The sequence below is a fragment of the Ursus arctos genome, unplaced genomic scaffold (genome assembly GCF_023065955.2).
Source record: "Ursus arctos isolate Adak ecotype North America unplaced genomic scaffold, UrsArc2.0 scaffold_2, whole genome shotgun sequence".
Lineage (NCBI taxonomy): Eukaryota > Metazoa > Chordata > Mammalia > Carnivora > Ursidae > Ursus > Ursus arctos.
Genome location: NW_026622874.1, coordinates 50,418,051 through 50,443,306, shown reverse-complemented (window position 1 = coordinate 50,443,306; position 25,256 = coordinate 50,418,051).

Below are 25,256 nucleotides of genomic sequence, written 5' to 3'. Positions count from 1 at the left end.
TTCAATGTGTTAGTAAAAATCCTTTAATATGTGTATTAGATATAATAAAATGCCACAAAATGCTTTGGGATATTTCCACTGCAATTGGAGCCTTCTTTTGCTTGTTAGGTATTATTTGTGTCTCTAGGACATGTGATGAGAAAATTCCCTCATCAGGAAGTTAAAAGACACTCCTCAGAGCCTTGGTGGAGCTGAAGAACTAGAATCTTCCCAGACAGCAGGGATTCCTTAGAACCTAAAGCTTTAGGATTCCTTCTGACCACCCGTTCAATCCAAGTGCAGCATGTGGGCATCACTTAGGCTTTTCGTAGTTTACCCTAAATGTATTGGAAACTTCAATAAAATCAAATCCCAAGCTCTTAAGTTTGGCAATGGACAAAGTGACTTCATTGAGAAGTGTGGCTGGATTTTGCTTCACTTTAACTATTGTGTTTCTCCTCCATTTTGGGGATCTCTCACGGGTTTACTTGGTGTAGTCTAGCTCTGTTTTAGAATACTTACATATTGTTTTACTAAGGCTATGGAATAATGGAAAAAATAGCACAGAGAGCAATGTAAAGGTAAATAATCTGGTTAAGATTAATTTATGCATTTTCAGCTCCCTCCCCGGCTCCCTGATTCGCTCCATGTGGCAATGTGTTTAGCCATTGTTCCTTAGAAGCAGACTGAGGAGTCTTCAAAGAACAGATCCAAAAGGGAGAGATCCAGAAGCAGGTGGAGATTTCTTTTCCCCTTAATGAAGAGCCACATTGTCAGTTCTGCATTCCTCTCTAAATTCCCTTATTTTCTTCTTCTTATTGATGTAGGGACATACCTCCTTTATGAGCAACAAAGAAATGTTACCTATCCTGTTGACTCAAAAAGTCCACTGTGTCAGAGGGCAGTGCAATAAATGCAGCATGTATATAAGGGATATGTAATAAAGTGAAAGACAATATTATTTCAACATTCTAAGACTCGTTGGGGGAAAATAACATTAACATCAAACACTGACATTTATTGAGTGCTTCCTCTGTCTAAGATGCATTATCTCATTTGGTCCTCAGAACAATGACATATGAGGTGGCTATTACTATTTCCTCTATCTGGCAGGCAAGGAAACTAAAGCTTAAAGAGGATATATAGCTTGCCTAAGGTCACATAGCTTGTTAATAGTGGAGTCAAAATTGTACCACTCGGGTTGTTGGATTAAGCTATCCAAATTCTTGCAGCCCATCCCCAACTTTCCCCTTAGGGCTGGATATGTCTCTAACTTTCTGTATTTTTTCAGTGTTTCTGCTGGAACTGGGCAGAACATGGATGAGCAGAAATAAAGCAGTATCATGGATCACCAGGAAAATACTCCCTATCCATGAGCAACTGCATCATGTAGGACACTTTAGTCAATTTAGTGCTTAGTTAGTAGACAAGTGTCACCAGACTTCTCTGGTATGGAACCCTGAAAAGAATTAGAATGGTCTTCTTCCGAGGATAGGGGACAGAAAACTTGAATTGTTTAGCAGTGTCTTTTAATAAATTAATGTATCATTCCGAATAACCAATTTTTAAATCTATAGTAACATAACCTACATTCTTTAAAACACATTTTAAAGCTATATTAAGGGGCGCCTGGGTGGCTCAGTCGTTAAGCGTCTGCCGTTGGCTCAGGCCGTGATCCTGGGGTTCTGGGATCGAGCCCCACATCAGGCTCCTCCACTGGGAGCCTGCTTCTTCCTCTCCCACTCCCCCTGCTTGTGTTCTTCTCTCTCTGGCTGTCTCTCCTTCTGTCAAATAAGTAAATAAAATCTTTAAAAAAAAAAAGCTACATTAAATAATAATTATCGTATGGCAAATAGGTGTACCAGATGAAAAATATAGTTCAGTAATGGGAGCTTACATTGAGCTGTAATTTAATTAGATTATTTAATTTTTTATTTATTTGAGAGAGAAAGTGAGTGAGACAGTAAAAGCACGAGGTGGGTGAGGGGCAGAGAGAGAGAGGGAGAAGCAGACTTCCTACTGAGCAGGGAGCCCGACATGAGGCTCAATCTCAAGACCTGTGATCAGACGCTTAACTGACTGAGCCACCCAGGCACCCCAGTTAGTTTATTATTATTATTATTATTATTATTATTATTATTGAGTGAGATCAATGCCCAACATGGGGCTTGAACCCTAGACCCTAAGGTCAAGAGTTGTATGCTCTACCAACTCACTCAGCCAGGACCCCTTATTTAATTAGTGTTTAATGTTGAATTCTTTATGCTTGCCTCTTTTGATGTCTTAACAGGTTTTTCTAAGAGGGGTAAGCAAGATTGATTAGATGATGAAATTAAGATATGTACAAAAAAGAAGAGAATGTATAGCCCGTGTTCACAAATAATGTTTAAATTTTTGACTGATTATCAGATAAGCAAACCCAGGAAACACTCAATTTGTTTTTATATTGTTAATTTTCATCACTAGGGAAGTTGAAGTGTTCTAAAGAAGGGATGCCAGTTTTTAACAAAGCCTTTCTGGAAAACATCTTTGAAATCATCACCAGTCCTTGCAGGTCTGGGTTCAGATAGAGTCGGCTGTGATGAAAATAAATTGATATACTGTAAAAAGGACTAGCAGGATAATTTATATTCAGCAGAAGCTCAAATACTAATTCAGAGAGAAGATTTCAAGATGAAATGTATCCTGGAGTTAAAAAAAAATCTAATTACCCTGACTACTGCATTTCTTAGCAAACCACATTTTACTTTTGTATTGGAGCTCTGAAGGCAGTGTTCTAGTAGGGTTTTACGGAGTTCTTTTTTTCATTAAAATCTACAGATTTTGCATATTCTTGAGAATAAAGATGATAAAATTTTCAGAAAGATTGATTCAGGGCGGTTATTTTTAATAAGTATATCTGTCTCTCAAACCAGGTTCTTAATTCATCTTTTATTCAGTAATTACATGTGTTGAGTCTTATTAGACAAAATGTTGAAATAATACAATCTGAATATCAAGAAATAAAAATATGTATCATTTGTGTCTTCTTATTGCATTAATTTTTTTCTATATGCTAGTGGTATGCATTTTTCCTTCTCATCCTCTTGGGGGTTCACAATCTCATTGCTTGCACGTTTTGCTAATCCTTCAATTTACAATGTATTTTAGATGCCCTTGCCTGATAAAAGCACCTGAGCAAATTACAGCCAAGAGAAAAATAACACATGTCACCATTGCAGGCTTAGACTATGATAATCTCTAACTTTCCTGTCAAAGGGATTCTCATCTTCCTTTTGTGCAAGTATTTAATTGCTCAGGATAATCCGATTTATGTTGTCAGGAAGAAGGAAAATATAGCGCATTCTGAATATGACCTTCTTTATTAAATATTCTGCTAGCATCACTCATGGTTGCTGAATTGTACAGGCTATTGAAATAGATCTGGAAGCCAACAAGGACCTGATTACGAATAACAAGCTATGCTTTATTAGTCTTCCCAATAGCTACACAAATGTTCTTTTTCTCCCAACTTCTTGGAAGAAGAGCAGCATAATGGGTAGATCAATGGAATTAACAAAGAAAAGAACATCACCATTGGATTTTTAAAGTTTTAGTCCATTCTTATTATGTTAATCTTTCTGGCCACAAAGCAGTTTAATACCCTTTCTGTTTCCTTATAAAATTGTACTTCTTGAAATTAAAACGTGAATACTAAAAGACTTACACCTGTAGGATGAATAACTGTTTAAATATATTTGTAAGGTGTTTTCATTAATTTTATTATATTTTACGAGAAATTTCAGACTAATAAGTGATAGTGATAACAAAGTAAAGATTGTGTAGATAGAGATAAAAGCTATATTTGTTAAAATACAAATTCAGGCAAATGCTTAAAATGCAAACAGGAAATCATTATATCAAGATTATAGAAGATACAATATCTTGAGAAAACTCAAAAGCAAATTTAGCATCTAATTTAAGAGTCAGCAAAGTTTTCAGCCTTGAGCTTAATCAGTAGAACGGCATAATGACTGAAGAAAGAGCCCTCCACTAAGCCAGAAACAGAGGAGAGCAAGACAGAAATAATAGGAAAGAATTAAACTTAGAAGACTCAAATTAAAAAGAGAATTAATGAGGGAAGGATGAAAGAAGAGAGAAGTAGAGAGAAGTTACACAGTTATACATCCTTCAGGTAGGTAAAATATACACATCAGCTTTGCATTTTGAACACCTGTGTCTTTAGGGTACCAAAAGAGGTATGGTTAGCATCTGGTTTACGTATTTAAAAAAAATATTTAATTAAATATTCATATCAAGTTTCATTAATTGTATACCCCTTGTGTTAGATACGATTGTTCTGTACTCCCCTTTTAATTGTTGTTGTGTATGCATATCCAATTAGCTATCCCTTTTACTGGGTATGTATATCTAATTAACATACATGTATATGTGAATTAGTTTTGTATTCCTTTTAATGGTTATGTATATGATGACTGAATAGCACAGATTATGTGAGAAATCGGGAGACTTAGATTCCAGTTCTGCCCATTACTTACTATATTTGAAACACGGGGTGTATTTCTCTACTGTAAAATGGAAATAGTAATACCAGCTCTGCCTACTCGGGAAAGTTAAGTAGTTACGACCGTTAGTGGACATCTCAGTTTTCCTTTACAAACTTGCCTCCCCTACACACCTGGCGTCTGCAAGTGTCCGCATATTCTTTCCTAGCCTATGGCAATATTCCTTGTCATACTACTCATAGATTTTGAGATTCATTTTTAAAAACAGTTTAATTTCTGTGAAATTAGGATGTGTTTTATCACCTGTGGGGGCTTATCATCAGTGCTGGCTAGTCAACAGCCATGGGTTAGTGGTTATCATATGCGTGAACCTGGCTCTTTATTAGACAACGAGAGTCTTGGAGTTTCAGTCCACAAACCTTTTTAAAACTGCTTCAAGAAGAATTTATGTGTTTCACATTGACACCTTCTGGTACGATTAAAAAAGTGACGACATCAAAAGTTGGAAAGCTTGGAAGAAAATTTCATTGCCGATACATTTAATGATAATGTGTGAAAAACACAGACATAAATGGCTTTGAGTTGTGAAGTTATTCAAAAGAGTTGAACTCAGAAAGTCATGCTAGAAACATTCTAGCCAGTTCATTTTGCTTTCCATTTTCCTTTTATACATGCACAAGACTGATGTATAATAAAATTGATGTGTAAGAAGGCTCACTATAGTTTTAAAATGAGTAAAAAAATATATCAAGTTACAGGTAACATTGTGTTTAATTGGCAGCCTTTTAAATTCTGTGGTGGTATGTTAAGTAATAGTGCATCTAACAACTGATAGTATCTAGGACTTTATGTGATGCATGGATTTCCTAAGTGGATTTCCTAAATCAAGTCTCATGCTTCAGAAATTTCTTTCCTCCCATATCTATGAGAGAACACTGTTTCCTAGACTCTATTTCTCCTGGGCCTTCCTATATGTAGATTAGTCAAATTAGACATTGATAGCAGCCCTGATAGCTTCACAGGAAGTAATGGCTTCGTGTGCTAATGGACCAACATAATACATCTGCATTTTATCAATGATTTTTGGAACCCAGAAGCCCAAGAGTATGATTCTAATGATAGTTATCTCAAGGACCAAGATCGTTGCATGCTTAGACCAACAATGGCTTGTCAATAACAACAATTCTCAGTTTTCTCCATGTGCTCTCATCTGGGCTCAGTGAGGGAGGCTCTTTTTATTAATATTGTTATTTATTATTCTGTTTATATAATAATACATGTATATTTTGGAAAATATGGAAAATTCATAAATGTAGGAGAAATGGCAGAATATTCAAAATCTTACAAAAAAGACATCTATAGTTTACATTTGCTTACATTTCTTTTTTGTCACTTTGTTGTTTTTAATATATTCATGGTCATGTGTGTGTATAATAGTGCTTCCCCCTTTTTTTCACCTAACACTGACAGTTTATTGTGCTATTCAGTTCGTAGTACACATTATTTGAATGTCTGTACATTCAATCAAGTACATAGACTTCCTTTCCCTATGGTGACAAATTAGGGTTATTTTTTAATTTGTACCTCTTTAGTAACTATCTTTAAACACAAACCTTTTTTCTTGTATAATTTCTAATCATTTCTTTAAGATTTCAGAATCCATTGTCAAAAAAGAATGACTTTCTTAAAGGTTTTATGCTTTTATCACCAAATTCCTTTCTGAGAGCTTTAAGATCCATTTGTAGTCCTAAGAGCAATGAATAAGTGGATAGAAGCGTATTTTCCATCAAAGATGAAAAAAATAATTTGCCTAACATATTTTCTTCAAGATTCTTAGGTTTTCTATCAATATTAATAAGACCCTGATGCCATCAGGGGATAGCCTGGCCCAGACAAGCCTGTGGCAAAACAAAGCAAAGCAAATAAGCAAAGCAAAGTAAGACACACAGAACATGATGGATAATAGAATTTGGACAACATAAGATGAAAAGAATCCAGGGGAAATCAGGAAGGGATTATAATGACCATTTTTGGCTAAGAATTCCACAATCATTAAGTGTGAAGGGAATTGAAAATTGAGAGCTTTATTTATATAATATCCGTGATGCATGTTTATATTTATGCGTACATCGCATGATATGGTGCTAATGTAAATATCCAAGTCTGGGCTGAGAGAGCACTCTTTTCTATCATAGCGTTCTACTCATAGAAGAGTCTGTCCACAGATGTGCAATTTTTCCAAGTTCACTCTGAAAACGGAGTCTTCTGGGGACGCTCACTATTTCAATGTGTTTGCCAAAGGTTTTCCCACTAATCATTTATAACCCTGGGGAATCTTTCACTGTCTGTTTATGTGGCCGTTACTTGTGGCCTTTTTCTTTTCTGAGCACTTTGTGTTCCATAGGCTGCAATGAAGGGACAATTAAATGTTACTACCTTAGATGGGAGCAAGACCTGTGTGATTGAGGCACAATGTGTACATTGTAACATTTTGCTTAAGCTATTAAATGTCCTTCCTAACTCACAGAGATCAGCCTTTTCATGGTTTATCATTTAGATTACCCTCCCACGTTGGTTCCATTTACCAAAATCCTAACCTAGTTTGTGATCCATAAGGAAAAGGCATCAATTAACCTCCTTAAAAGAGGTTATTAGTGTTTTAGGTGCATAGCTTATAAATGTGATTGTTTCCCCAAATCTTTCCATTGTCTCAATCATACCTTTGACATCTTAACATATCTTATATATGTAACATATTTTATATATATCTATCTCTATCTCCTTTCTTCCTTCCTTCCTTCCTTCCTTTCTTTCTTTCTTTCTTTCTTTCTTTCTTTCTTTCTTTCTTTCTTTCTTTCTTTCTTTCTTCCATATGAGAATTTTGGTTACATAATTGCAAAATTTAAATTTTGTAACAGGAGTGTTTTTGAATCTTCTTTTCCACCTACTATTTCCCTTCTGCCTACAAAACATGGCAACATCTTCTCTTGATTCTGGTACTTTTCTTATTTACTGTATTCCTTACCAACAATTTATTGCAGACATTTATAAGAAAACAAGAGTCTGATTTTTCACTTTTCACTAGTATTACACATCATTTGCAATCTAACTTGTATACTCACTGTTCTTCTCAAATTACTCCTTCCAGCCTCACTATTAATTCTCTAATTTGAGAAAGGATTTTTCTCAGTTTTCATTGAATTGATCTAACTAATAAGCACCTCCTCTTTTTTAAAATCTCTTTTTACCTTGATTTGGAGGTATTGTACTTCGTAATTATAATTCTACCACTTCCTAATCTCCTCTAAGATTATACATAATCTTAGATATAAAATTCAGTGCAAAACCACACTGATCTTCAGATCTGGAGTTCTCTTCCTATTGCAATAGCCTGAATGGAATAAATTTCTTTACCTATGTGTTTTCTGTCTTTGACAGTGTCTTAGAATAATCTCCCCCAATTCGTTTCTTTTTACTTTGTGTCAATTTTGTGTGATCTTGTACCCTGTAGACCCTTCATCTACCTGACTCTTGAAGTTGTTCTGTATGGTTTGGCTGAAACTGTATTCTTTTTTAAATTACAATGTTAACCTGACTCATCAAACCCTTTCAAAATTCTCAACTTCCACCAAATGGTACCTCTCTTTGAGACTCCAGCTATATACTTTCAATAACTTACTGAGTCTTTCCAGGTAAACATGAATTTATTCTTCAAATTCAACATGTACCAAACCAAACTCATCATTTTCCCCCTCCCCGCTTTATCTCTATCTTCCTCCTATATTTTCATTATTGGTAATTGGCATAACTACCTATTCAAGTTTCCAAAGCAGGAAACTGACTATATCTTTGACTCTTCCCTTGTATCCAATATCCCATTAATCACTCTCTCCTCTTTATTTCCTCTCTTTGCTGATTTCATTCAGATCTTCATCATCTCTCACTTAAAAAGCTGCATAAATTCATACTTGCTTCCCCTGCCTTAGATCATAATCTCCCTACAAATCATTCTCAGCAGTGTTACTAAAATTGTCTTCAAGAATGCAAATTTGATCATGTTCTCCAGTTATAAAAAGATAATATCAAATTCCTTAACTTGACACTGAGGATTCTTTGGAATGTGGACCCAGCCAATCTCTCCAAATTCTGATCCTCTAAACTCAATCTGTGTTCCAAAAAATAGATGTTAAAATGCCAAGCTACCTGCCATGCCTCGCAGATACTCCCTATACTCTTCCTATACTCACGCTCATTTTCTAACACTGGCTGGAATACTCATTACCTTTTCATCATCTTGATTTCTTTTAAACGCCATCTAAACATTTCTTCCTGGAAAGATTTCACATAGACATTTCGTATTAATTTTGAGTTATGTATTCCTCCTATATTCTCTTACACCATTCATATCATAACACATTACAATCATTTAATTGTTTCATCCATGTGAGCTCTCTATATAACTTCAGAAATGAATAGGTCCACTCTAATTATTTCTATATTCTTAGAAACCCATACAGTACCTTGCAATTCCCAGTTATGGCTCCTGGAGGAAATTGTGTTCAGACCTCTTCCCTGCCACTTGCAACACTGCAAGAACTTCGGAGCTGAAGTTATTTAGCTCCCCTCCTGGCCCTGTGGTTCATGATTATCTTCGTGGAGATGCTGAAAACAAACTGCATCCCAAACATTTGTTACCTTAATGAGAAAAGGCATCAGCTATGGTCTGAACATTTGTGTATTCCTCCCACCCCCAATTCTTATGTTAAGATCCTAACCCTCATAGTGTTGGTGTTAGAAAGTGGGGCCTTTGGCAGGTGATGAGGTCATGAAAGCCAAGTTCTCATGAATGGGATGAATGCTCTTAAAGAAGGGGCTGAAGAAAGCTCCCCTGTCTCTTCAGCCATGTGAAGTTTCAGTGGAAAAATGAGTGTATGAGGAAGTGGGCTGTCACCAGACACCAAGTCGCGGTGCCTTGGTCTTGAACTTTGCAGCCTCCAGAACTATGAGAAATGAATTTTTGTTTCTTATAAACTCTTCAGTCTATGCTGGACTAAGACAGCATTCCTTCTAATACAATAAATTTGAAAAGTGATGCTAAGATAAAGACCCTACGGAAGAATGAAGAGATGGCTCCAGCTTGTGTACTCTGGGAAGAGCCACACAGCACAAGTTTGGAGAATAAACAGTCGTCTGATGAACGGTTTTATAGAAACTTTGCCTTTTGCTATACATTGCCATATGTTTCTCTAGGCTGGGAACCACCACCATTGAAAAAACTGTATAAAAGTTGTTCTTACTTAGGAAAGAGCAGGAGGGTAATTTCAAACCATTTTCCAGATATTTTCTCTTATTGCCTAGATTCTGGGTACTAGATTTTTAGTTAACACATCTCTAGTTGTTTTTAAATCACCTGTAGTTTCTGAGACTCTGATTCCATCAGTTTTATTACTCTGTCTCTCCAATGAAGAAAACAGCAAATGTCAGCTCTTTTTACCTTCTTCCAAATTTCAGGTACAAAGTTCCATTCTTCAAAGATAACATGCAGGATTGGAACATAATTTTTTTAGTCAGATACTCTATTGTTCTCTTTAAAAGCATTCTGGGGCACCTGGGTGGCTCAGTCAGTTAAGTGTCCACCTCTTGGTTTTGCCTCAGGTCATGATCTCAGGGTCATGGGATTGAGCTCCACGTTGGGCTCTATGCTCAGCTGAGTCTGCTTGTCCCTCTCTCTCTGCTCCTCCCCCAATTATGCTCTCTCTCTCTCTAAAATAGATAAATAAAATATTACAAAAAATGAAAGTATCCTTTTCAGTGGCAATGAATCTGGTTGAGGTTTTTTAGTTTGACAAAACTAGTTTGTATCCTGACTCTTCATATGGACCCTGTGAGACTTTTGCCAATTTAATCAACCCATCCACCCCTGGCTTTTTCACTATATTCCTAGTAAGCATATTGTATATTCCAATAAACATACTGACTCAGGAGCATACCCTGATGTATTCTTACTTAATATCCCTCCCCAACTCCTTTTTTCTAAATTCTGACGTTATTCAGATGTCTATCCCTCAACCACTTGTTGCGTATCTCAAGGAAAGCTGGCCTGACCTCAGAGATATGTTTAATTGTAATCCCATTCCCTCTACCAATGACTGTTTTTGGAATAGACATATATATGTATGTCTCAATTCCTAACACTCTCTGGACCCTGATAAAATTTTATTCAACACTTTGTTGAAAAGCTGTAATTGTCCCAAAGCTGCACATCCATTGGGCAGGTAAGTGGATGAAAATCATTTGCTTAACCATCACCACCACCCAGACTCATTCTTCCTTCTCCCAATTGATTCTGAGATCTTACAAATGCTAAAGCCTGAGGATCCCTTGAAATGTCAATGGTTGCCTCAACTGCTTAGTTTAGGATGATTCCATAAATTGGGGGAGGCATATCTGATCTCACTTTCTCTTGCCTCTGTCTACGTGGAGTTGGTCAGGAGGCTGTGAGTGGAATGGGTGTTGATGAGAAAGAAGAGTATGGCCAGGGACTATGTAGGTGGTTTTGCATTTTTATAGATTTGATTAAAAATTTAAAAAAACCCACAAGAATGTTTTTTCTGGTAACTCCATCAAATTACGTATGTGCGTGCATACACACACACACACACACACACACACACACACACACAGTGCTTTCACCCTATATCCTGCAAAATAATAACTCTAAACGTTTTCATGAAGAGCACATCCATCTCCACTGTACCTTCATTAGCGCTTTATCATGTGAACACACAATGATCGAACCAATGGACAAATCAGCTCTCTCCAACCCCAAGAACTCTCCTCCGACCAAGGGTATGGTAACAGCAGGTTCAATTTATTCTACCACATTTCAGAATCATCACGCTCTCATGTCTGTCTTATTTGAAATTCTCTCTACATATACCCCTATTACAAATGTTCCAGGCAAACTTATGTTATCATTATCTTCCAAATATATTATTTAGTCTTTCTTAATCTGGCCCCCGGACCCCCACTCCCAGACCATCTCTTGCTATCTTTTTTATTTGCCCCACATATCTGAGTGCTCTTCTTTGCAGAGCTGGTCACAGAAGGGATATCAGCATATCTTAGAGGTAAAAATCTTTCCCCAAGCCCTGCTTCCTGAGATCTGAAGTTATATAGAGCTGTCAAAGTGGACCAGGATGGGCCCACTGAGAGTTTGCTGGCAGAGTCAAGCAAGGAATTCACTGAAATAGAAAATTACCTTTTACCTAGGAAAAGGGTTGTATGGACTAAAATCAGAGCTCAGAACATGAGCATAAGAGTTCACAGAGGTAGGGCTTTTTCTGGAAGAGAGAATAACTAAGTTTGAAAAGGAAAAGAAAGAAGAGAGAGAGAAATATACATATTATACATATAAAATATTATATGTAGTATATAAGAAAAAGATACATATTTCTTATATATATTTTTATAATACATGATATATAATATAAAAGCAAAAACATATTTTATATATGTTCTATCTATCATCTATTTATCTATCATCTATCTATCATCTATCTATCTATCTATCTATCTATCTATCTATCTATCTATCTATCATCTATCTATCTATCTATCATCTATCTATATCTATCATTTACCAACCAAGAGAAATCTACCTTTAAGAAGGAGGGAACTTGTGTCAGTGCTGTGCTTTGGGAAACAATGCCTGAGCACTAGTGTTGTGACTTTGAAACTCAATTTTTGTGCATCTCTGCAGCCTGTGCAGACACTTGAAATCAAGAACATCGTCTCCGAGAAACAAGACTGTGAAGGTCAAGGTACAGTTTCAAAACATCAGGATGACACGAAGCAGTGGAAGTAGACTATTCAAACTTTAACTTTCTATCAAGTGGGCATTTAGAAAGGAACATATCTCATTTGTGTCTGACAAGAATCTGGGGGTCACTTAAGGTAGACTCAAGTCTTCCAGTCATGGAATGTGGGTGTTTAGATGATAGCATCTAAAAACTAAACCAAAATAAAGCTAGCATAACCCAATAGTGGTGCAAAGAGTAAATAGAGGTGTGTCAAGACTACCTGCAGCTAAAATACGCTAGCAGAACAGTTTCAGCCTCCATGTGAAGCAAAAAGGAAAAGCAATTAATAAAACCACTTCAACAACTCCTCCGGCTAATGAAAGAAATTGCTTACCAAGTGAGAGGTACAATTTCAGTAAAAACTGAAAGGTGGTTGACCCGGTAGGAAGGTGTGTAGACATATGTCACACGGCAAGGAGGTGTGATTTTGAGGGAAAGATGCCTGCATAAATATTTCTGTGAAGCAGGAAGCAGTGACACACCATTCCGCCAACAGAACTGACCTTTCCCACTACAATGCTAAGTTCAAGAATTTTAAAAAGTACTTCTTCTCCTTTTCTCTCTCTCTCTCTCTCTTTTTTAAAACAGAATGTGAACTTAACAGAGGAGTCCGCATTTGATAACCATGCTATTGCAGAAGCAGTTTCTCTCGAGAATTTAAAACAAAAACTTTAGAGCTGATATATTATAGGTCAGGGCAAGTGTTCAACGCAGAGGAATCTGGTCTATACTAGAAGAAAACGCCTTGGAAAAGACGTATATTCAAGAAGCAGCAGAAGGCAGGGTTGAAAACAACCAAGATTTGTTTTTGTGGAAATACAGCAGGCATTTTGATTACTTTTGGCTCTTCCAATCCCATTATATTAAAAATTAAGGAGAAAATCCTCTTTCACATGTGTATATAGTCTAATGGAAATAACTTCTATTGTGGTACAATTCTTTTCTTTATTTCGTAACATTTTCATGGTGGAATGGGAAAAAGCATCTTGCTTCACAAATCTTCAGGTTAAGATTTTGCCCATGATAGATTCTTCTACATCTGTGGTGAGCAAGATATATGTTTTAGTGGTTCTCATAAATTTTTGGATTACCAGATTCCTCAAAGTCTATTTTTCATGACAGTCAATGATCAGTTTTTCTGAAAAAAGGAGAAACTGATAACTGATGAAGCAAATCTGTTTAAAGTCAAGATTAACAGGACTATTCAACAATAATACCAAAGCTTTGGTAAGTGGCTGCATTTCTGAACGATGGTAAGGGGACCAGTGGCCACAGGTGACATTAGATTTTGTTGTGCTCGAATATGGACATTTTCTGAAAAAGCAACAACCATATGGTTTTCTGTGCTATAAAGGAGGTTGGAGAAGCATCGATATACAAGGAATGTTTTTCCCAAGTTAAGCCTTGGCAAGTTCACCTATAAATGTCAGTTAAGGGGTGCCTGGGTGGCTCAGTCGGTTAAGCATCTGCCTTCAGCTCAGGTCATGATCCCAGGGTCCTGGGATCGAGTTCTGCATCAGGCTCCCTGCTTAGCGGGGAGTCTGCTCCTCCCTCTCCCTCTGCTCTTCCCCCTCGCTTCTGCTATCTCTGTCTCTCTCTTTCTCAAATAAATAGATAAAATCTTTAAAAAATATATCAGTTAAGATGTTTTATATGAAGCAATCCCAAGTACCACCAACTGCTTGAAGAAGTGGCTTTAGGACTACGAATGAGTTGCAGTCAGTATGGAATCAAGCTGAAATATTAAGCATGTTATTAGACTCATTACATTAAAAAAGCTTATTTCAATGTTAAATAAAGTTACTAATAAATGTGAAATATAGATATCCATCAGAAGCCAAATGGCCAGAGCCCACTTGATAGTGACTTTAGGTTATTCAGAAAAACAAAAAGAAAAGAAGAAAGCAAAGAAGGGAGAAAAAGTGAAAAAGAAAAAAGGAATAGAGAAAGAAGAAAAAAGAGATTGGACTCAATAATATGGCTGTATTAACCTAGAATTTTATCAATGAAATTTTGTGATTAATGCCTTCAAGGTCACTTAAAAATTAGTGTATATACACTTAGGATTTTTCACTACTGAAAAATTACCTGGTATTTATTGTCACATAATGCCCTGAATATCTTAAATATATATATATATATATATATATATATATATATATATATTATGTATATAAATATATACATGTATATATTTGCCATTAAACCATTTGCCTAATCTTTGCCTAAATACACAAAGGTAAGCAGCAGCAACAACATCCTTGCTGTTCTCAAATTATCTGTCCCTGCCTCTCCCACCAAGGGACCAAGACTTTAAAATAAATAAATAAAAATGAATCCGCAGGAAAGAAATGACATTCTTGGATGTCTTGGCAATGCCATATTGCAATGAAAGTTCCTAAACACGAACTCTCAAATAACGTATTGATCTTGTCATGGACTATGTTAGTTTGTAGTCTTCCAGTGACCTCCATGTCAGACATTAAGAAGCATTGCTTTAAAGAATATATTTGTGGGGGTACGGTTTTTCCTGTGTTGGAGATTTACTTGTATAATTACAGAGTTAATGCTAGAGAAAAACTTTTAATAGCTTATGACACATAATTATCCAGATTTTATATTAAGGTGTGTGTTTCTGATCACTTGGTTGGCATATCCAAAGAGTACGGAGCTGACATTTTGGGGCATGTAATGTTATTTAGGTAACTGTGTGATGTGACAAAAAACAATTAAATACCTTCTTTTATAGCTTAAATTTATGAACTAATTTATATGATAGTACATTGTGGCTTACAGTTTGGAGAGACCAAATTTTAATTATAACCAGAAGGGAATCTGATTAAGAAAGGATGATCTTGATATACTCAGCAAGGATAATAAATAGCTTCTCATCCCATCAGCATTAATAGAGAGTGTCCATAACAACACAACACTTCAACTGACAGCTTATAATGAGTCTGTAAGGTTCTCACCCTGTCTAAAAGCTTGTAGCGGTTTTATATTATCTCAAATTTGCTGCATTTCTACACAAATAATTCTCTAATTGCTGCATAAATTTACATTTTAAGCTTAACAGCAACTTAAACAGCTTCTAAACACCATTGATATTCAGGATGCTATCTAACGCACATCAAGACAACAAAATATTTCTTGAGGCTCAGAAAATTATCCATCCAATTATATCTATAAATTTATCATCTCAAATAATTATTGAGGCAAGGCTATTTAATCTTTGCTTTTTTTTCCTTGAACATATTCATTCCTACAATAGATAAATGTTATTAGGAGTTCTACTCTAAAAAAATAGTAGATTTGGGGTAACAAATCATATATATGTATATTCACTCAAAACATTCAATATTTTAAAATTTTAGTGTCTAAAGGAAACTGTACTACTATATCTAACTAGATGACAGTTCATTTTATTTATGAAAAGTATGCACACGGACTTACCTTTGGACAAATTCAAGTTGTAGGACAAAACCAGCTTTAAGAGAAATACTGAATAACCTTGAGCATACATTTTCTTCCACATAAATTAAGATACTAATGCATTCTAAAAATGAAGAGAAATTTGATTCATGGAATGAAATATATTTTGGCAAATCATTGTTATTCTTCTCAATATCAAAGTAGCTATAATATGTATGTAGATTCATGCGCATACATGTTATATACAGACAATTTAGCCCCACTCAATAAGCAAGTCTTTTTCCCAATATATTTGCTGTACTTGTGATGGAATTTATATAAAGTTATAGCAGAATAGTTTATGTAAAATTCATCTTTGTTCTAAAGTCTCTTATCTTGGTCTTCGTTGTAATTATATACATTTTTCTCCCACTGTTTGAGGTCCCGAATATATGATCTCCTTACATACAATGTCTCTATCTATTGCTTTACTTACAGGGTGAAATAAAAGAAATTCTGATGATCAATTCAAACTATTTTTTATTACTTTACATTATTGTTCCTTTTATGGAAAATATAACATCTTACCCTTTACAGCAAAACGTTTTAAAGGTAGTTGTCGCCTCCTGGTTAGTCCTAAACTGACTGTATTCTACCTTCGGGCAATCCCAATAAAACGTCTCTCATTAAGATTATCATTGGTTCTAGCTCCTAACTCAAGGGTCACTTTTCAGTTCTTAATTTATCTGAATAGTTTGTGTTTAATTCCATTTTCTCTCTCTCCCTTGGAAGTCCCCTCTCCTTTTGCTTTTATATGACACTGCTCTCTTTTACTGAAAAGAGACAGTGCTCCTACTTAGTGACATTTGAAGACATTTATTGATTGATCTTTTCTTCAAATGATGCTGTTGCATAAAGCTCAGGTCTTAAAATACTTCTCTTCTTACATACTCTTCAAATCGTATCTGCTCTCACGGCTTTAATTACCGTTCCTAAGTGGAACATTTCCTAAAGTAATCAGGAGAGACTAGGCTTTTTGTGGTAATAAGCTAGCTCCCCATCTCTCCATGTCTTATCCCAATAAAAGTTAAATAAACAGAGGAGCCTGGGTCAGTACTCTTTATAGTCACTCAAAGGAAGTGGTGAGTTGCATATTGTCTCTTAAAACATCTTTGCAGATACAGCATATATCGATGCTTATCACATTTTACTGTCACAGCCGGCCTTACAATAAGAAAAGAGCTGGAATATTTGTGAATAACTCTAATACTGTCATATCCTCTAACTTCTATTTCCTGCTTAAAGCTTAAGACTTATATACTGCTCTGTTTTTTAGAAACCTATATTTATACTCCTCTATGAATTTGAAACATGTACTACATCAAAAACTAATGATGTATTATATGTTGGTTAACTGAACATAATTAAAATAAATAAATAAAATAGAAGAAAATTTTTTAAAAATGAAACGTGTACCTAAAATGGCACTCTTCCCTTTTCCCTCACATTAGAACATCTCTTTTTTATTTCCCCTCTTAATGAATGGCATTTATTGTCTATCTGGTAGCTTAGGTTAGAAACCTAGGAAATCATCCTCAATTTGCCATCAGAGTGATCTATATAAAATGAACTTTCCCATACAAAATCTTTTACTTTGACAAATCTTGAAAATAAAACACAATTTAAAAGTTATCACTCTAGCAAACAACGGCTTTCATTATCTTGCTTGAGTTATCTTAGAAACCTTAAGACCCACCACGATACAATTTGCAACTTACACTCTTGCTAAATTGAACTATGGATTCTTTCTAGTTCCTGAAAATGTCTCATGTTATTTCTTTGCCTTTGGCATAAAGGTCTAGAAGATCTTTCTGAGGACTCTCTTGAGCTGATTTCTGTTGGCCCTTCTAGACTCAACACATACTATCTTCTGTGGTTTTCCTTCGCTGATTTCAGATCTCTCGTCCAGTCTGGGACACACACAATACACTCAATTCACCTCCTCTCTCAAATTTTATTCACTTATATAGTCATTTGGTAGTCACAGATTTTTTTTTTTTTTTTTTTTGACTACCTGCTATAGAAATGATCCTTATCCTCATAGACAAATAGGCAGAATTACTTAGGGGTGAGTGGAGGAACACACAATAAACCCTTAAATAGATAATCACATGCTATGGTACCAGTTTTAAGGAAATAAAGAGTTATGTGATAGAGAGTATCTGGTAGTGTGGGGGGGGGGCTGTTTAATGATCAAGAATCAGCTTCTCTGAGGAGACAATAGTCGAATAACAACAGCAGGAAGAGCCAGCTTTATGGAAAAAAAAAAACCAAGACAGAATAACAACAACAACAAAACAAGGCCAAAGGTTATGAGGTAGGAAAGATTTTGTTCAAGGAACAAAATGGAGGCTAGCGTGTTAGTGACCAAGAAAGAGAGGTTTGAGATAACTCTAACGTGATAAGCTGAGCAATATTGTGTAGGGCCCTGCAGGGTACGATGAGCTTTATCTTAAGAGTAATGGAAAGTCCTTTGAGGGCATGAAAGTGAAAGACAGATTGGTGAAGGAAGGGAGTGGACAGAGAGTGAAATGATCCGATTTATAATTTCAAAAAATGTACTCTGGCTCTTTTATAGTCATTCAATTATAGAATGTGAAGGGAAGTTGATGGTGGTAATCCTGTGAAATATGTCGTGTTTTAGCATATATCATCATATGTGCTATCATTGTACGATAGTGCATCACAGTGTTTCAAAATTATCTGTTATATTTGTGGGTGAACTTCATGTGTTGGCAAAGTGTTGGCATCCCAAAGGCATAGCATAGTGATCCATGGATAAAAATCTCTTAATAATATTTGCTAAATGAGTTAGTACATTAAAGAGGAAGAAAAGACCAAAAAGAGTGAAAAATTTGTTGGTGCACCTTAAGAGTACTTTTATAGAATGACATTGTTTTTCACGTGCAGTTATCCATTAATTATAAATTAAAAATAGTTTTGAAGAGCTGTTGTTTATTTTTCAGAGATAGGAAATTTTAAGAAAACCTTAAAAGAGGTTACTGGATAGCTGTAAAAAGTTTATCAATGGTGGGGCCCTGGGTGGCTTAGTTTGTCAAGATCAAGCCCCCTATCAGGCTCCCTGCTCAGTGGGAAGCCTGTTTCTCCCTCTCCCTCTGCCTGCCGCTCCCCCTGCTTGTGCTCTGTCTCTCTCTTTCTCTCTCTGTCAAATAAATAAGTAAAATATTTAAAAAATGTGTATCTTTTTGTTTTGGGAGGAATTGTAAATCAGACAGAGCAGAGGGGCATGTGTAAGGCTTGAATATACAAAAAGCTTGCAACAGAGTTGCATGCCTTAAATAAATTGTTTGTTTGTGTACATAAAGAAACTCATGGGGGTGCCTGGATGGCTCAGTCGATTAAGTTCTGACTCTTGATTTTATCTCCTGTCATGATCTCAGGGTCAGGAGATCAAGCTTCATGTTGGGCTCCGAGATAGGTGTGGAGTCTGCTTACGGTTCTCCCTCTCCCTCTGTCCCTCCTCCCTTCATGCACACATACTCTCTCTCTAAAAAAAAAAAAAAAAAAGGAGAGAGAGAGAGAGAGAAAAGAAACTTCTGGATTTGTAACCAGCCTGTTTTCCTGTCTTTTCTTGTTTCTTCTTCTTTTTCTCTCCTCCTCCTCCTTCTTCTTCTTCTTTTTATTTTTTTTTAATAAAGTAGATTTATTATGAGGCATTTCTCCAATTGGTCATTTACATGAGCTTAGAACTGAACTGAACAGCTTGTGAGTTTGAGGTAAGATTGTAAGATCAGAAAAAAGGAAATTTACCCTTCAAGGGTAAGTGTGAATCTAAAAATGAAGGAATTCCGCAGAACAAATGGGATTAACAAGGAATGAATAAGAGAACGTTTAGTGATGGATTGAATGGAGAAAAATCCCCACTTACATACAAGAAATTTGATTGTGTGCTCCTTGAAGGATTAGATCGTATCTATGGATTACTGCATCTTTAACCGTTTCTGGTTTATATTCAAGCACTAAACAAAAGCTGTTGAATTAAATTTGGAGATCATAAGGGTGAATAAGGATGCTTGGCTTGATTTGATCTTAATTTTAAAGAAAATGGAAGTAGTTTCACAAGTGAAAAGAGGCTACAGTTTGATAGTCTGATGTTCAAGAGGAAAAGTCATGCAAAGAACAAAGCAATCAGCACAAAACAGCTTCAAGAATTTTTGCACTGCTGTTAAAAATTAGGAAAGTGAATTAGAAAACAGTTTGCTGTGGATAAAGTAAAAGATTAAATGAAGTGGAATAGACAGTAAAGGAAATTAAAAATGGTAAAAGGATCTTCAAGTTGATGAACATAGATTATGAACAATCAAAGGTGACTGTGAGTATGGGAAGAGAGAAAATAGTCTATTATTGAAAAGTTTAACATTATTTTTAGAATGTTAATTTCCTTTCAATCTGATAAACATTATTACTTAAATATTCTGCATTCTTATGAAAAAGGAAGATACATGGGTTTTTGATATGCATAGCAACATTAGCCTGCACCAGAAATGAAGGTCTTTAACTAGTAAAATTGTCCTTATTTTAGCAGTCATGATTTTTTAATCTTTTGCTTATTCAATTTATTTTTTAATCCCTCTACTTTCAGAAATTGAGTATTAGCTTTTGCAATTGGTTTTCTAGGGAGCAGGCCTTTATTGGAAAAATCAGCAAAAATATTTGAACTAAGCATTTAGCAATCAAGATAATTTTCTTTCTCTCTCTCTCTTTTTTTTTTTTCAGAAGGCAATTGAAAGATAAAGGATCCAATTCATTACACAGTGCTTGGGCATATAATTGTAATCACATACCTTTTCAGCATAAGAATTATCCATTGTGGGCTTTATTTCTTAATTAAAAGAAAACAACACAATTCAAGTAATGATCATAGTTTCTTAATATTTGTTTAAAGAACGAGTCACTTAAGAATCTAATTTCTTGGGAGAGACATCTCTGTGGTGTATTTGTGTAGATGGGCACGGAGAATAAAGACTACTTAGAATAATAACACGTTCTCACGTTTGTTCTCTGTCTTTTTCTCTATAAAATAAATACTTCAGTAATCTGACTCTATTAGCTTAAAATTTCTAATAATATGCTTAGGGACTGAACTGAAGATTACCTTATGTTGCATATGAATGAATGTAATTTTGATATCATTATTTTTAAATTTTTCTAAATATTAAAATATATGCTTATTTAGTAAGAAGAGTGTGAACCCACATAACCTACAAGCAACTGCTCTTGATGTTTGCATAGTTCTGTCTAAACATTCATCTATGTATTTACAAACAAATGTGATTAATATTGATTAAACAATCTCATATCTGCTTTTTCACTTAACAGTTTCTCATGTAAACAATGGTTATTTCACAATCTTTGCAAACACAGTTTTAATGGCTGCAACATATTTCAGTTCTATAGTTTTGTAATGATCTCCTTAGCTAGGCTTCCGTTGCTGAACATTTCATTTCTACTTCTTTATTTTATAAGTAGTCCTAACGTAATAGCTTTACATGCAAAGACCTTGGCCTTCTATATTAAACAAGGCTCACTCTTTAATTTTCAAATGCCATAAACAAACTCAAAGTACTTTAAATTGAGACAAAAACCAAAACTAGCGCGTGGGAACAGTTTGACAATTTGATGTGTTACAGAATATAAAGAATTTTCCAGAATAGAGGGGATTCTAAAACACTTGGAACTCATGACTCAGAGAAACCATGTTAGTCCCCCCCGGATGTTTTTGTTTTGCAGAGAGTTGTAAATTGACTCTCCTCTTCTCTCCTTCCTCTTCTTCTCTTGCGTACATGGATTGTAGATGTCGTAGCTGTTCACCCTAATATCTTTAATAACGGGTAAGAAGCTCACACAACTCTCTCCGTCTTGCTCCACACACAAAAATCCAGGGAGGTGTTCTTTAGCTCTACCTGGGTCTGGCACGTATTGCTGAATGCTCCATACTTGCCAGGAGGGCAGCAGAGTGCGATGAATGATCCAGCTTGAGCCAGGTGTACACCCTTGGACAGATGACACAATATAGCATCTTTGCTTTTGCTTAAGCTAAGTGTAATAGGAGGTATAGACAATTTTAAAGGATCCCGTGACAGGCAAATCACACCATGAGAACAATCTCCACCATTCTGCTGATTGGAAACCAGATCCTTCCTAAGGCAGGGCATTGCTGCAGAAACTTGGACATTGTGATAGGTAAAGTTGGTTGGCCTACATTGATTGGTTGAGGAAAGAGGAATGCAGGTGAGATCTTTCTACCATTAAAACAAAATAAGTAGTTAGTAAACAAAGTTAGGCTTTCTGATGAGTCTAGATCTGAAATCTAAGACTTAATATATTACTACTGAAGTCGAGAACGCAGTGAGTGTCTTGAACACAACTGAAAACCCTGCTACAATAAAACTCAGTTAAAATGAATGGCAGTGTAAGTGCCGAGACTAGTCCTGGAAAATGCAACATACAGAATGACTTCTGGGGCTTCACACAGGATTCCTCCACTATGTTTAAGTAACACAGAACCATGCAACAAATTTTCCTTTTTGCACCCACCCACCCAACTAAAATCAGTGTGTTAGCAGCATGTCTGGGATAAGCAGATATGACCATCCTGCTTATGAAGTTAAGGATACATTCTTTGCTCCAAGCACCCCTCTCTTTAACCCCCTACCATCAGATGTACTCTATACACCCTGAACAGAGATACATCTTAATAAACATCCACTTTTTATTTTTTATTAACATATATAACATGTTAGTGGTTTCAGAGGCACAGGTCAGTGATTCATCAGTCTTGTATAATACCCAGTACACATTACATCACATGCCCTCCCAAACACCCACTTTTTAAAACAAACTATATACAGTATTCTAGGTGGCCACATTTCTCAATTTGCAGGAGCCCCAAGACACCAACTAGAAAGAATTTGAACTCTATGTTCACATTTATATTAAATATGCTGAGACATGTGTTACAAACTTTAGGGAGCAAAAGGAAAGCCAGAATGTGGGAGAAGTGATAGACTCCTTCAGAGAAAACAGCCAGAGTGAAGGAAGAGTCTGCCAGGGTAAAGTGGAATGAGTGTCAGGTCATGAAGGCTTAGGGCTCTTCATTAACTCCTGCCTCATTCACAGCTACCAGGGCTCTGGGGATTTAGAGCCTTGTACTGACCCAACACTTGATTAGCAGAGACTCTAAGTACTGAAAAAGAAAACCCTCTGCAACTCTGGATAAAAATATCAAATATTTTTGGTGCAATGACTCGTGGATCTGAAAGTTTCTGGGAAGGTAGAGTAACAAATACCACTGAAAGAGAATTTAGATGCTTGGGGTCTGTTAGGTCTTAGACCACTGTTTCCCGACCAGGTAAGGCAGGAATATGAGCCTCAGGACCCACAATACAACACTGTGTAGGTCCTGGAATTCTTGGCAATGCCTGGGGAAGGAAAATCTCTGAATGAAGGGAGATTTAGGATATAATTATAAAGGCGACACATTGTGTCCACCTCTTAAAGAAACTCAAGGTATATCAGCTACTCTAAGAAAAATGAAATATTTATTAAATCCATGATTGACAAGAATTTTCTGAATTCAAAAGCAATAGAAGATATCATGAAAGCACATCCACATGAGTTTGACTCCCAAAGAAGGATAAAACTTTCTTGTAACATAAAAATCCACCCCAAATGAAAAGATAATCAGCAAACAGAAAACAAACTGCAATAAATGTAACGAAATTATCTTCTTAATATTCTCAGAACTATTTCCTATTGATTAGAAAAACAAAATAATAGTGTAGATAATAGAGTGAATACCTATCAATTTTAGAGAAAAAAAACTATTCCTGTACCTACACACAGATGCACACACACACGCACACACATGCACACATGCTTACATATATGTATTATTGCTATGTAGCAGTGTATTTTCAATTAAAAGAGTGAGCACCAGGGGCGCCTGGGTGGCTCAGTCGTTAAGCGTCTGCCTTCGGCTCAGGTCATGATCCCAGGTCCTGGGATCGAGCTCTGCCTTGGGCTCCCTGCTCTGCTGGGGGCCTGCTTCTTCCTCTTCCACTCCCCCTGCTTGTGTTCCCTCTCTTGCTCTCTCTCTCTCTCTGTCAAATAAATAAATAAAATCTTAAAAAAAAAAGGGTGAACACCATTTCTTGTATGTTCTCTCTGCTTTTGGCAGTAAAAACTTTTATTCTTAAGAGATAAATATTTTTTTAATGAGTATTTTGAAATCATATCTTTTAAAACATATTCTCAAATTGTTATTTTTTTCTTAATTCACGTGCATCAACTTGTATTTATACCTGGTTGAAGCATAAGATCTTTATCACTTGGGTTAACTCACATGTGGGGACAGTAAATTACACTCCTATTTCGGGATTTCCAGGACATTATCTGGGAACAAACAATTTAGTAATAAAGGCTTTTAAAGCTCACATATTTCAGGAGTAAATTTCCATTATGCTATCCTAAGAAGGATGCATAATCCTAGGACTCAATTCTATAAGAGCAATAAGGACTAATATCTGTAAATATGAGCACCTGTGAGCTTTGCACAGATAGTGGGAATTCATTCCTCAACAATCTGTTTATGCAATAAATAGGTATCTGGCTTTTCTCTGTGCCAGAGGCTGCCCTCGGATGCACAGATGAGTAAGAGTGTTCTCTAGTTGCTTACAAAGGAGAAAGATCAAAGACATTATTTAAGTTTCTTTTGAGGTTAAGTCAGTATTTTGTCATCACTTTGAAGATTATCATCCTCTTGAGGCTCCGATTCACTATGATTTCTATTTACCTTTTCTTCTACATTGATACTAGGTTCATCTCACACACACACACACACACACACACACACACACACACACACACACAGAAATATATATATATATATATATATATATATATATATATATATATATCATCCAAGAATAGTTAAGAAAATATGGTGTTTTATATCTTTGCTCATTCTTAAATTTCATGCATTAGAGGGGTGTTTTTTTAATGAACATAATTGTGAAGAACATGAAGAATGTACTTTGTTTAATAGTCATAATAATAATATCAATATCTGGCATTTACTGCACTTTCATTGTGTGCCAGGCACTGTTCTCTGTGTTCTAACATCTGTATCTCTTTGTATTTTCACAAAAATCCTGAGATATTGAGGTACAAAAACTTCTTATCTGTTATCACAGTTTCTGTATCCAAGAACATGTGTTATGGGCTGAATGTTCGTGTCCTTTCAAAATTTGTATGTTGAAATGCTCACACCCCCCACCCCCTACCCCATAGTCAATGTGATGGTATTAGGAGATGAGACCTTTGGGAAGTGACTAGGATTAGATGAGGTCATGACAGTAGAGCTCTCATGGATGGAATGGGTGCCCTTACAAGAATCAGAGTATTTGCTTCTCCTCTC